This window comes from Carassius gibelio, chromosome B22, assembly GCF_023724105.1.
Source record: "Carassius gibelio isolate Cgi1373 ecotype wild population from Czech Republic chromosome B22, carGib1.2-hapl.c, whole genome shotgun sequence".
NCBI classification, from domain to species: Eukaryota; Metazoa; Chordata; class Actinopteri; order Cypriniformes; family Cyprinidae; genus Carassius; species Carassius gibelio.
The window spans coordinates 954,464-967,586 of NC_068417.1; the positions used below are offsets into that span (position 1 = coordinate 954,464).

The 13,123-nt window shown below is 38.1% G+C and overlaps 1 protein-coding gene and 1 long non-coding RNA gene across 3 annotated transcripts in view; one reads left to right on the forward strand and one right to left on the reverse strand.

The window, feature by feature from the left end:
* The window catches only part of LOC127987626 (uncharacterized), a 459,131-nt gene that overhangs the window by 175,090 nt on the left and 270,918 nt on the right, over positions 1-13,123 (forward strand). The gene's annotated exons all lie outside the window — the stretch shown is intronic.
* Positions 1-13,123, reverse strand: part of LOC127987560 (uncharacterized) — a 1,055,570-nt gene that overhangs the window by 14,862 nt on the left and 1,027,585 nt on the right. The gene's annotated exons all lie outside the window — the stretch shown is intronic.

Genomic DNA, 13,123 nt, shown 5'->3' on the forward strand with positions numbered 1-13,123 from the left:
CGCTCCAGCTATCCGAATAAACCACTATATCATCCAGATACACTTCACTGTTTGGTACATCGAACAGTATTCGACCCATCATGCGCTGAAAGGTAGCAGGCGCATTTCGCATCCCAAAAGCTAGGACTCGGTATTGCAGAAAACTATCAGGGGTGACGAAAGCAGAAACTTTAGAGGCACGTTGAGTGAGGGGCACCTGCCAATAGCCTTTTAACAAATCTAATTTGGTGACATATTTTGCCAAGCCAATTCTATCAACACAGTCTTCCATTCTGGGTAGGGGAAAAGAGTCAGGTTTTGTTACGCTGTTGACCTTCCGATAATCAGTGCAAAACCGAAAGCTATTATCAGGCTTCGGAACAAGCAAGCAAGGGGAACTCCAAGGACTCAGGCTGGGCGTAGTAATTCCATGATGCAGCATGTACTCAACTTCGGTCTGCATAACCGCACGTTTCTGTGGATTAACCCTATGAGGATGTTGTTTTATAGGGGCTACATCACCAACATCAATGTCGTGCACACACACAGTTGTTCTACCGGGCACATCACTAAACAGGGTGGGAAAAGTATTCAGTAACTGGATTAAATCTTTAGCCTGTTCAACGGAAAGATGACAAAGGAAAGGGGAAAGGTTTTTCAGAACAGCAGAATTCTTCAGAGGAAGAGAGGAAATTGGCACATCAAAGCACATCAAGCCATCCTCCTCCAAGGAGTAATTTGCCACTACACCCACAGTGGCAATAGCGGCAGGTAGCGGTGGACACTCAGTCTGCTCTGCATTCACTTCATAGTGAGTTCTGTCTACATATGTCTTAAGTCTGTTTACATGACACACACGGCTCTTACATTTTCTATCAGGAGTAGCTACAAGGAAGTTGGTGTCACTTAACTTCCTTTCAACCAGGTATGGACCAGAGAATTTTGCTTGTGAGATGGAACCAGGGGTTGGAAGTAGAACCAACACAGAATCACCAGGGCGAAAGTCTCTTTTTACAGCCCTTTTGTCGAAACGCACCTTCATCCTAGTCTGAGCAGAGGAAAGATGAAGTTTGGCAAGACTTTGGGCTTTGTGCAACCTCTCACGGATAGAAGTGACAATCATCGAATGGAACGGGTTTAGAACTTTGTTCCAACAATTGCTCGCTTAACTTCAGAGGGCCCCGAACTGTATGGCCAAACACAAGTTCAGATGGGCTAAAGCCAAGAGATTCTTGCACGGACTCTCTAATTGCAAACATTAGGAAAGGAAGACCCTCTACCCAATCTCTCCCAGTTTCCACACAATAACGATGCAGCAGTGTTTTCAAGGTTTGATGAAATCTTTCGAGAGCCCCTTGGGACTCAGGATGATATGCTGTAGACATTTGGTGACTTATGCCAAGTGTTTCGAGAGCCTGTTTAAAAATTCTCGAAGTAAAATTTGACCCTTGGTCACTCTGAATCACTTTTGGCAATCCAAAAGTGGTACAAAATTTGAGCAATTCTCTTACAACAACTTTAGATTTCAATGTACGTATCGGAACGGCCTCAGGGAAACGGGTTGCAGCACACATAATGGTCAATATATACTGCTGTCCTGATTTGGCTTTGGGCAACGGTCCAACACAGTCAACTATTAAGCGTTCGAATGGCTCACCCACAGCTGGAATAGGGCACAGGGGTGCTGGTGGAATCTTCTGATTGGGTTTACCTGCCATCTGGCACACATGACAAGACTTACAGAATCTGGACACGGCTGACTTAAGAGCAGGCCAGAAAAAGTACCTGGTAATTCGCTGGTAGGTTTTTGTTGTACCCACATGACCAGACAATGTATTTTCATGGGCAAGTTTCAAAACTTGTTGTCGATAACCAGCAGGTAAAACAATCTGCCGCACATCCTGCCAACCTAAAACCTCTTGCTGGGGCTTCCACCTACGCATCAACAATCCACCTTCCCAGAAGTAAACCACCCCTGAATCAGATGTATGGGTAGTGCTGCTAGCAATTGATATACACTTGGCTAGGGAAGGGTCTGCTTTCTGTGCTGCAGCTAAGTGTTCTCTATCTACCTTCAGTGGGGTTTCAGGGTTTAATTTCTCACGAGCTACAGCAAGGTCAGGGATTATAGACTGGACACACTCCACTGAGTTAGGACCGTTAACCAAAAAGGAATCTGAGAGATCCACCATCTCCTCAAATTTCTTTGACTGGGCACGGGTAACGGCACAAGCGGGAAATGCAGAGGGGAAATTCGCTGCTAAATCAGGGTTGTTTGTGGTACTAGGTTTATAGGATACAACTGGCCTAGGAAAGACAGTGCCACCCGCAAGGTCATTTCCTAGTATCAGATCAACCCCCTCAACAGGTAATTGTGGGCGCACAGCTAAGCTGACCGGCCCACTCACAAGGTCAGACTTCAGATACACAGTGTGAAGTGGTACATTCACACAGTGCATGTTAATACCACAAATTAAGATGTCGTTACCGGTAAACGAGTCAGCGGAAAAAGGCAAGACGGTTGCAGATATGAAGGACTAGGCTGCACCAGTGTCACGCAAGATTGTTACCGATTTACAACCAGAATCGGGAGATAGAGAAACTGTGCCTTTAAACAAGAAAGGCTGATAACTCTCTTCACAAAGAGAGCTCACATTACCTAGAGTTTGTACTAGTGCTACATTTTTGGGTTTGGAGGACATCCTTTTCTGTTTCCAAGCCTTACAGTCTGAAATTAAATGGTTTGGATCAAGGCAGAAAAAACAGACACGCCTTTCTTCACCGCTCGCAAACTTACGACCAAATTTAAACTGCATCTCAGTTTTAGACGGGTGCACAACAGGCGGGGCAACCAAGTTTTCTGCATGCATCAACGAAAGTTTGGCAGATGTGTGGGCTGAGAAGACATTTCTGTGTGTCAGCACAAACTCATCTGCCAATACTGCAGCACTAGCTAGCATCGACACTTTTTGTTCGTTTAAGTGAACAACAATTTTTGTAGGAATACAATTTTTAAAGTCCTCTAACAAGATTAGTTCCTGCAAGTCCTCCAAGGAAGTAACCTTGCTAGCCAGACACCACTTTTCAAAAAGAACCCTTTTCTCTCTCACAAATTCAACATATGTTTGTTTGACTGTTTTCGAAGGAGTGCGGAATTTCTGTCTATAGGCCTCAGGGACAAGTTCATATGCTCGCAAAACTGCAGACTTAACAATGTCATAGTCAAGAGAGCTTTCGATAGGAAGGGCAGAGCAAACTTCCTGTGCTTTCCCCGTTAGGCTACACTGGAGTAACAGAGCCCACATATCTTTTGGCCATCTCAACTTACCAGCAACACGTTCAAATGCAACAACGTAGGAATCAACCTCCATCTCTCTAAACGGAGGCACAAGTCTTATGTACCTACTAACATCAAAAGTATCACTGGAGGGCGAATGGGAAAAGTCCTGCGTATCTGTACTGCCAGAAGATTTTAAAGGTGATGAGACGAATGGAAGCCTAGTACGCGGGGATGGAACTGGCTTTTGAGCTAATCGCTTTGCTTCAAGATCCAGTTTACGTATTTGGATTTCTCGGTCAGCCTGAGTCTCTACTACGCGAAGCCTAATCATCTCTGCCTCACATTCTTGTTTTTTAATCAAAAGCTCCATTTCCTTTAACTTTAAGGCAATCCTAGGATCATGAGAGACCACAGAGCTGAGATTCACATTTTCAGCTGCGGTTTCCACTACCTCCTCAGACTGAACAGCAACACCACCCTCAGAATCCTCTGGCAAAATACCAGCATCTACCAATTTCCCAAACAGGTCATCCTTCAGCACTTGTTTTGTAACATCTTTTCGAATATCAATATGGAAGAACTCCGCCACCAAAATAAGCTCTTTTTTTGTACAACGATTAAAGGCCTCTGTTGTAGGACAAAGAGTAAACTCAGTAAAGTCAAACTCCATTATGCCTATGACTGCAACACTTTCCTCCCCACCTACAGTCGAAAACAGTCAAACAAATTGAGAGAAAGAGCACTTACCAATAGTCAAAAGACGAGCGGTCGAGCCCCCACTTGTTACGATCCAATTTCCCAGTCTAGGGTTGGGAGTGGGAGTAACAGAGTAACCAAAATTTATAAAGGAATGAATTAAAGAAAAACGTGGAGGAATCACATCAGTCCTCTGCTCCAGAAAAATAAAACCACCACTTAGTAAGAAAATAAGTAATTTATTTTATAAAGGGAAGCAACAAATGCCTTCAGGAGAGGGCCTGGCCAAAACAACAAACAAAACAGCAGCTGACTAGCAGGAGGAGTACTAAATAATCTATCCAAGTAAAAGAAAAGAAAATCAACAACAAAAGCTTTCCTCAACTCCCTCACTAACCATAAACAGGGATAAACATGGAGTACAAAATAAAATGGCACCCTCTCCCTACGGCTTCCAATACTAATGATAAATCAAATAAAGTGAGTTACAATACCTCTTAATACCTTAACAGAAATAACAATAGAAAATAAATGTGCTACACTTTCTGGCTTCAACACACCACTTGTGCACAGGAAAACAATTCAGTTTCGGTTCAAAACACTTAACTATTTGAACCTTACACCATCAACAGAGGAACACAATGCAGGTCTGGAGCAGGGGAGAAGTGAGCCTCTCCCAAGCAGTGTTCCCTCTGCTCTTTTGTAGCAGCACCGTCTGCCACACACTCTCGGATGACTACCACCTGTGGGCAATTTGAACTGCCTATCAATTAGAGAGCGGTAGAGAGTGAGAGAACACACATATGATACATAAACACACCCCAAAGGGTGGAGAAAACATACCTCAACAATTAATTAAAAAAAAACATACATCCTAGGGATGTAACAATTCTGAGTATGGGTAACCATACTTGGGTGTATGTCACGTCACTTTTATCCACCAATATGAGATTTGCATGATAATCACACTGTGAAATTATTATTTTAATTTGCTATTACAATATTTTGCATTTTAAAGTACAGTACTTAAGCCTAAACCATACTTACAATGCTGTCCTAATTTCTTTACATTCAAATGTAAGGCTTTTATTTTAGTGGAAAACTGAACAGTGAACTTATGTTTGTGTTTAGTTCACAACAGGTTTATAAACACTTTGTTGTACAAATCTGATTAAATCGGTTAACATCATCTGCCAAAAAATATGGAAATTACAGGAGCGTACAATTTAGCGAACCTTCCAAATTCACGTTATGACCGAAAAATAACTTGCTCACCAGCATTTCTTTTAAATGAACTGCAATTCAGAACTTCTACTAGCCACAACAAAAATATCAGAAATAGATCAAGAGATTTAAGACATAAAATTACCAAAACCACATCTTAGATTAAAATACATTTCATATTAAATATTATTCTGAATTATTGAATGCTTTCAGTTTTACAAATTTCTGTTTGGAGATACAAATGAACAGAATAAAAACAATTCTTAATTACTTTCTTATAAAACAGCATTTATTTAGTTTTTATTTCCAAATATAGGTCAGTCCAAAATGAATGTTTAGTGGTAAACATTTTAAAGATTAATGGAGAGGCTGTCAATTGATAAAGTGATCAGCTGTTTCCTCACTAACATCTGTGTACTGAACTCCACTGTAATCCTTTAAAAAAGCCAAATGAAGGTCTGGTCTCCTGCAGCTCCAGAGACAATCGCTGTGAATCAGACATCTCACAGACGTTACACACCGGATGTGTCATCAGAACATGAAGGCTGACTTCTTCAGTGATCTTCAGAACATTATGAAAATAGCATTGTGACTGAAGGACAGAATCTGAAGCCAATGATAAGATATGCACGGTTTTTTTCTTCTATATTTTGTCAGTAATGCCACGTCAGACAATTAGGTACACTTATTTATACACACCGTATTTCTGATTCTACTATCAAATATTTAAAAATATTAAAATACCCTTAAACGTTTGATTTGTTTAAAACTATAGACTGCTTTGGCCAGTGGAAAAGAGACCCACTCTATTCTAAAACGATTCTCTGAGAAGTATTTTATACAATTTAGTTTTTACATTAATTTTGATACATTTATTTGAAAACAAGACCAAGACAGTGAATGATTTTTAGCAATGTAAAGTACTCTACAAATAGCACTTTTAGTAAGCATGTCATATTTTCCTCTAAAGTCTTGTACATTTGACGGTGTTAAACATGGTCATACGCATGGTTATATGAATCTGAAAACGTTTGTGTGTATGCCAAATCTAGCTTTTATGCGTAAGTACATTTTTAAGATGAAATCTAAAGAAAGTTTTATACATGAGGCCCCTGGATATTTTTTTTTCTTTCTCAGAATTACCAAACTCACAGTTGTTTAGGTAAACCAAGTTATAAAGTCTGAACTTAGGAGATATAAACTTGGATTTACAAGAAGAACTGTGAGATAAAATAGGTAGGCTAAATGTAATGTAAAGTGTTATTGGTTTAAATAGTATTTCATTCTTTAACTGTAAGTCTAATACAATGTCCCCTATGTGAATATTATATAGACCTATTGTTAAAAATGCAACTTATGCTTTAAAAGTAGGGTAATCACAGCAGGTTTCATCCATAGTTAGTCCATTTAAACATCTGCATTTAGCTTCAAATGGCATCTTTGATTATTACATTATTATTATACACAGGGCCGCATTAAGACTATAAGGGGCCCCTGGTCTTTACCTCTTGAGGGTCCCTTCCAGGGCTCGACAATAAGGACTGCCCGATTGCCCGAGGCTAGTGTGAATGACGCTCGGGACAGTAGATGGAACGGTCACTTGCCCGATCGGGCCAGTGCTGTAGGGTGTGCTTTATATGTAGTCTATGATATCGTAATTGTTGATTTAACGATCTGATATTATCGAGTATGCAAAAACACACCCATTCTGTGCACGCATGCACTACGTGACGTAGTCTAGTAGGTTAGACTTGTGCATGTGATTTAGTCTTAATGCCTCAGAATTAAAATATGCCCCTGTATATATTTCATATTTATATAATTGAATATCCATGTTAACCAATATTACACATAGAATGCTGGTTTTCTCCAAATATTAGCATGATTACAAATGTGATGATTTTATTCAGCGTACAGTTTAATAAACAAGAACTTAATATCAAGTGACTTACATTTTAGACACTAAATCGTCTGTTTCGCTGCATTTCGCCAACGAAAATGGTTCCAAAGTCCACAGAATTGTTTTGCGTCTCTGAGCAACACTTCCTCAGTGAATCAGCCGCTTGAATGAATCGGTTGAATCTCAATGATTTGCTCATTAACAGTGATTCCCTGCCACCTACTAGCGGGTTTAATTTCAGGTTTAAAGTGTCTTCATTTTTTTTTTATAATTTCACGGTATTTAACGTTTTATATTTTCAACATTAAAAACATTTTTATGCATCTGTAACTGCTCTTGACTGATAAAATTTTAATATAGTTTAATCTATTGTATAGTTATACATTAGATTACAACTTCTGTACCTGAAAATCTCTTTATTTAAACCTACATGAAAAACTTGAAAAACACCATTTATTTCATTTATGTTTTTTTCTGTTGTATTTATTTGTGCTATTACTCGTAATTTGATTATTTGTAACTATTTTATTACTTACTGTTTATTTGTCCAACAATATTTAAAATATAAGTTAATCTATTAGCTTTTGCTGTCATTAACCTATTATATTATTGAGGTCTATACAATATCTATGCTTATTTTATAGGCCCATTTTCTTGTCTTTTACTTTTATACATTTTTTGTTGTGGGGCCAGTAAAAAATTTTGTTGGGGCAAGTAAACATTTGAATCACTGGCCCGACCAGGGTTGAGCCCTGCCTTCATCCATTGAAACTGCATAATTAATCGTTAAAGGTTATGGTTCCACCCCTTTAACTATTAGGCCGTTTGTATCTATTACACGTTACCCCACCAGGTGGCAACAAGTGACTGTTAAAAATGCATTTGTCATGGAATCATTCTCAATTTAACTCACTCTTCTTAAATCACAAACCCTTTTATTTTATGTGAATAAATGGTATTAAAAACAACCAAATATATAGTATACACTTCCATAATGTACTTAAAGACACCATGAATAGGAACTAAAATGTGCTTTTAATATACTTTTTTTTTTAAATACAGAGACAGTATATTAAAAGCACATTTTAGTTCATATTCAAGGTGTCTCAAAATAGCAGTTGAGTATACTTAGATGTTCTTAAGATTATCGTAGGAAGTACTAAAGAAGAATTTTAGTATATAAAGAAAAGTAAAGAGTATAAAGTGCACAAAAAAATAGAACTTTAAGTACATTATGGAAGTGTACTTTTTCACTTGGGTATCACTATCAAGGAGTTAATTATTTTGATAGACTATCATATCTAGCTACTGCTGCCAGCCTGCCAGTATATCACAACCAACCTGTAAATGGCGTTAAAATATGATGTTAGTTTCGGGATTTTTTTAACAAACTGTTCTGACGTTCTACTTTATCTTGTGCTGTTTTTCTTTTTTCGAACCACTTTCGTATTTATGGCACGTCACATTAGATTAGCTATTAGTTATTGTCATCATTAGAATAGGCGGCAATTATCTTATAAAGAATTCCACGTAAGTATGTCACGTGAGTTCGATACAGGCCAATAACTGAATGCTTTCAGACAATGATGAATTTTATTGGATTTCAGACAATTAAATAATGCCCACTGTGACTGATGATTGCAGGGTTCATTAAGTGAGAGGGTTTGACTGACTCTTCTCGAGCAGGACTTGCAACGCGCACGTGCATTCAAAGCAAAGCGATAAAGCGTAATTTTAAAGGGACAGCCAACGAATTATAAAATCCGATTACAATATTTTCCAGCATCATCGGGGCCTCCCCCAGCCCGGGGCCCTGGGCTTAAGCCCAGGTAAACCCGTTCATTAATGCGGCCCAGATTATACATTATTCTATAAAAATTATTTCCATTCTGACATCCAGAAGCACAACAACACATTTTTTTTTATCTTATTCCATGGATTTGACCCATTTCCCGTTTACCCGTTAAGAACAAGTATACACAGCCTTACTACTTAGTGTTATCAGGGAGACCGTGCAACATTAGACAACTTCAAGCTGTCCGGTGTCCGTTGTAGACATTACCATCCATCAAGCAATTAACATTATTATTGCTAACATAGCAGAATAGGGGTGTCCCCGACTAAGGATTTTCATAGTCGAATCTGAATTTTTGAATCTTGCTGACATTTGACTAATAGTCGAATCATATGTTTGGGGGGCGGGGCATGTCAGACATCCGATAGCCATAATTACAGATGTTAACACACAGGGAAAATGTGTAACAGATGCCTCACAGATACAAATGGGGTAAATAATGTTTTTATGTTTTGATTAAAAGATAGTTAACACTAAACTTCGAAACCCTAATGTTCTGCATTTCTGTTTAGAGCTGCGTGCTGAAGATGACCAGTAGAGTGAGCATTTGATAGCAAGTTTTTAATCAATGGGATTAAACTCATAATTTCATGTAGAATACGCTTCGTTACTTAAACAACATAACGTTAATATTAGGACTTATAGGGTATCTTCAAAAAGAGCCCGGATGCAAATGAACGTGTCTGCGCGGCTCTTAATGAACTCTTTTTGTGAACGCGTTCTTCACGCAACAATGTGCAGAAACACAGCAGCTAAACTCTAAAAATACTCACCTTTTTATTATAATGTTGGTCTCATTTTAATGGTATGGGTGTGACAGTCCAGTCATAGTTATTAATATTCTGCATTGTAGTTTGACCTGCTCGCACTGTGCGCAGAAAAGATATCACCATAGTACTAGGCTACAATGAAGTGCTTGACTCAAACCCACATGCATCTTATATCAGGTAAATAATATATCCACGATATATATACACTGGCTGAAATGTTTTGAAAATCACTTGAACCCTACCCGTTTGGGGTCAACCCTATAGCAAACTAATCGAAAAATACATTGGCATCATCTGTATTAAAGAGAAATGAATTACTTCATATGATGTTTAAGTGAATAAAATAGCCTTGACAGTCGATTTCCACAACTGTTGACTTTATTCTCTCTCACTGGTGTGTTTGTGTGTGTGTGTGTGTGTGTGTGTGTGTAGGTGATGCAGGTTTGCTGGGTTGCTGGGTTTTTGCAACAAAACCCACCCAATTGCTACTCAATATTTTTTGGTTCCCCAGTAAAAAATTCATTCTGGGGGTAAAATACACATTTTGCTGTGGGGTTTTTCCGGTAAAATTTACATTCATATCATGTTATTGGTGTCACTTCAATACACAGAAACAGTGATAGGTACCCCAGTTCCTCATGAAAACCACAAACTCGGCAACACTGAGGTGATGTAAAAGAGGAAAGCAGGCATTTGGATCAAAGCACTGTGAGGCAAAGGTGGGGGGGACTCAAAACATTTATAAACTTAAAACACATATTCATGCCCAGTTTGCATTGTTTTACTACTTACAAGGTTAAAGTATAAAACTGTTATTTACAATACACATCATGCTGTTTAATCATATTTTTAGAGGGGACAATCAGGGATTGGGCAGCATATGCAGCGGTGCCCAGGGAGCAGTTGGGGGTTCAGATCTTGTTCAGGTGTCTCATCTCAGTCGTGTTATTGAGGGTGGAAGAGAGCGCTGGTTATTCACTCACCCTACAGACAATTCCTGCCGGACCTTAGACTTGAACCTGCAACCTTTGGGTTACAAGTCCAACTCTCTAACCGTTAGGCCATGACTGCCCCCCAGTACATTTTTTAATGGGAAACTTTGCGAGTTGTGTTGAAGTTAACAGCCACTGACAGATTTTGAGTGATGCCACCAGTGTTTGAACACACACAGAAAACAATAGATATGAATTTTAAATACAGTGCTTCTTCTCCAGTGTGCTGACGCTTAATGTTGGTGGTTACTGCTTGAAGAACAAGATTTATTAAAACTAACTCATGATCTGCTCACATGTAAAAGCACTTCACTCTTAAGCATGTGTTTTTAATTAAAATGCAGCCTTTTGTGACCACAATAACTCATATCACAATGTCAAGCATATTTAGATTAACTGTGCAGTCCTGATAAGTGTAAAATATTTTCAAATCTATGAAACTGTGGTGAGTCACTAGAGTCTGGGTAATTAATGAGATAAACTTAAAATACTTACTTCAGCTTTTCCAGTCTACACTGTACATTTCCAAACAGAGTCAAGATGATCTTCATTCCTGGGTTTCCTATTTTATTCTCACTCAGATCCAGTTCTGTCAGAATTGAAGGGTTTGAATTTAGAGCTGCAGCCAGAACATGACAACCTCCTTCTGTGATACAGTTGTTCTTCAGACTGCATAAAGAGAAAACACTTCAGTTTTAATCTGAATATTTACTAGTATGTTTTAGTGACAGTTGACAAATACTGGTGATGATGATGATGTTACCAAAGTCAAAAATAAAAGAAATATTTTCAATCAGCAATCTCTCATACAAAACACACAAAAAACATCCAGCAGCAAGAATTTAAAAATGTTCTTGTAACACTGAAAAAAATGTCAATTTGTTGAGTGTACAGTGTTTATGCTGCAGTAGAGCAGCGATCTGATTCACTCGTGCAGAACATTGAGATCCAGTAATCTGTCTACTCATCGTGCCTAGATCTAGACTTAAAAAATAAAATAAAAAACATTTAAACACTTAAACATTTGCATTCAGAAATGCCTCCAATATAGTGACAAGACCTCCCATTATAAATCATGTGAATGTATAATGTCCTCACCCGAAATAGTGGAAAAAGAAAGCAGTACCAACTGAGAAGACATTCTGTGCACTCACTTAACAGATCAGTGCGCTCTTTTAAAACATGTTTTCTGCACAGAGCATGGTTTGCAGAATCCTCCAGCAAAGCAATATCAGTCATGACACTAAAGCTACATTTCAAATGACTTCCCAGCTGCACGCCAAAAAAAAGGCATACCTTATTATTTTTGTCTTGTTTTAGTTTAAATAATCAAGATGCATTTACTATATAAGCAAAATATATTTAGTCTTGTTTCCTGGGGAGATAAACAAGACTAAATATCTCATCTAAATTGAACTATTAATTTATAAATGTAGTATTTGCAATTAAAGGACACAGGAAAGACGCAGCAGCACTTTCTTTTTTTTTTAGTATTTCCATTCTACCACTAGATTCTCTGCTTAAGCATGCTCAGAGTTGTGCTTATATTTACACACATTCCTATGTTAAAGTACAAGATGGAAGATCCCACACTTTGCATGAGACTGTTCTTACGCACTCATTACACACACATCTGTGTATATGCACTGTTGATAAATGAGGTCACTGGAATGTAAGGATAACCACGAAAAGAACTTAAATTACACTTTTAGTTTTAATCGTACAGATAAGATCAATACATCAATCGAATGTGTAAAGGGTCTACTTTTTTGGATACAGACATAATAACAACAAAAACTTTGTGAACTTATAAAATAAAGATAACAATCAAGGCGTGCTGTCTGCAGCCTTTGTCTGTGCTGATCTTAATTTACAAACACATCATTAAAATGAACTGTAACTCAGTGAATACTCAACGAAGATACATGAGAGAGATATCTATAGAAAGCTTGACATGTTACTACTTTTAAACTAAACAAGTGCTGCCGAAAACAGATATTCTGTGATAAAGTAATCCATATAAAAACAATGCGATGTCTGTTTTTCATCTCTCCCTTCATTATATCTAATGTGACCATGCCCCCGCGCTCAACGCGCTATTCAGATTCGGACCCACTTTATATTAAGTGGCCTTAACTACTACGTACTTACATTTTAATTAATAATTTAGTACAAAGTACTTATTGTGTACATACATGTTTTTACATTGTACTTATATATATTTTTTTAAATGACATGTAATTACATCTGTATTTCATTTCTGTAATTACATTTATAATTACACTGTTGACCCATACTTTACACCTTAACCCACCCTTAAACTTACCCATACCTCCAACCCTCTCCCTAACCTTACCCCTATCCCACCTCAACAGCAGCAAAAGTGTTTTACAAAACAATATGAACACAATAAGTACATTGTACTTA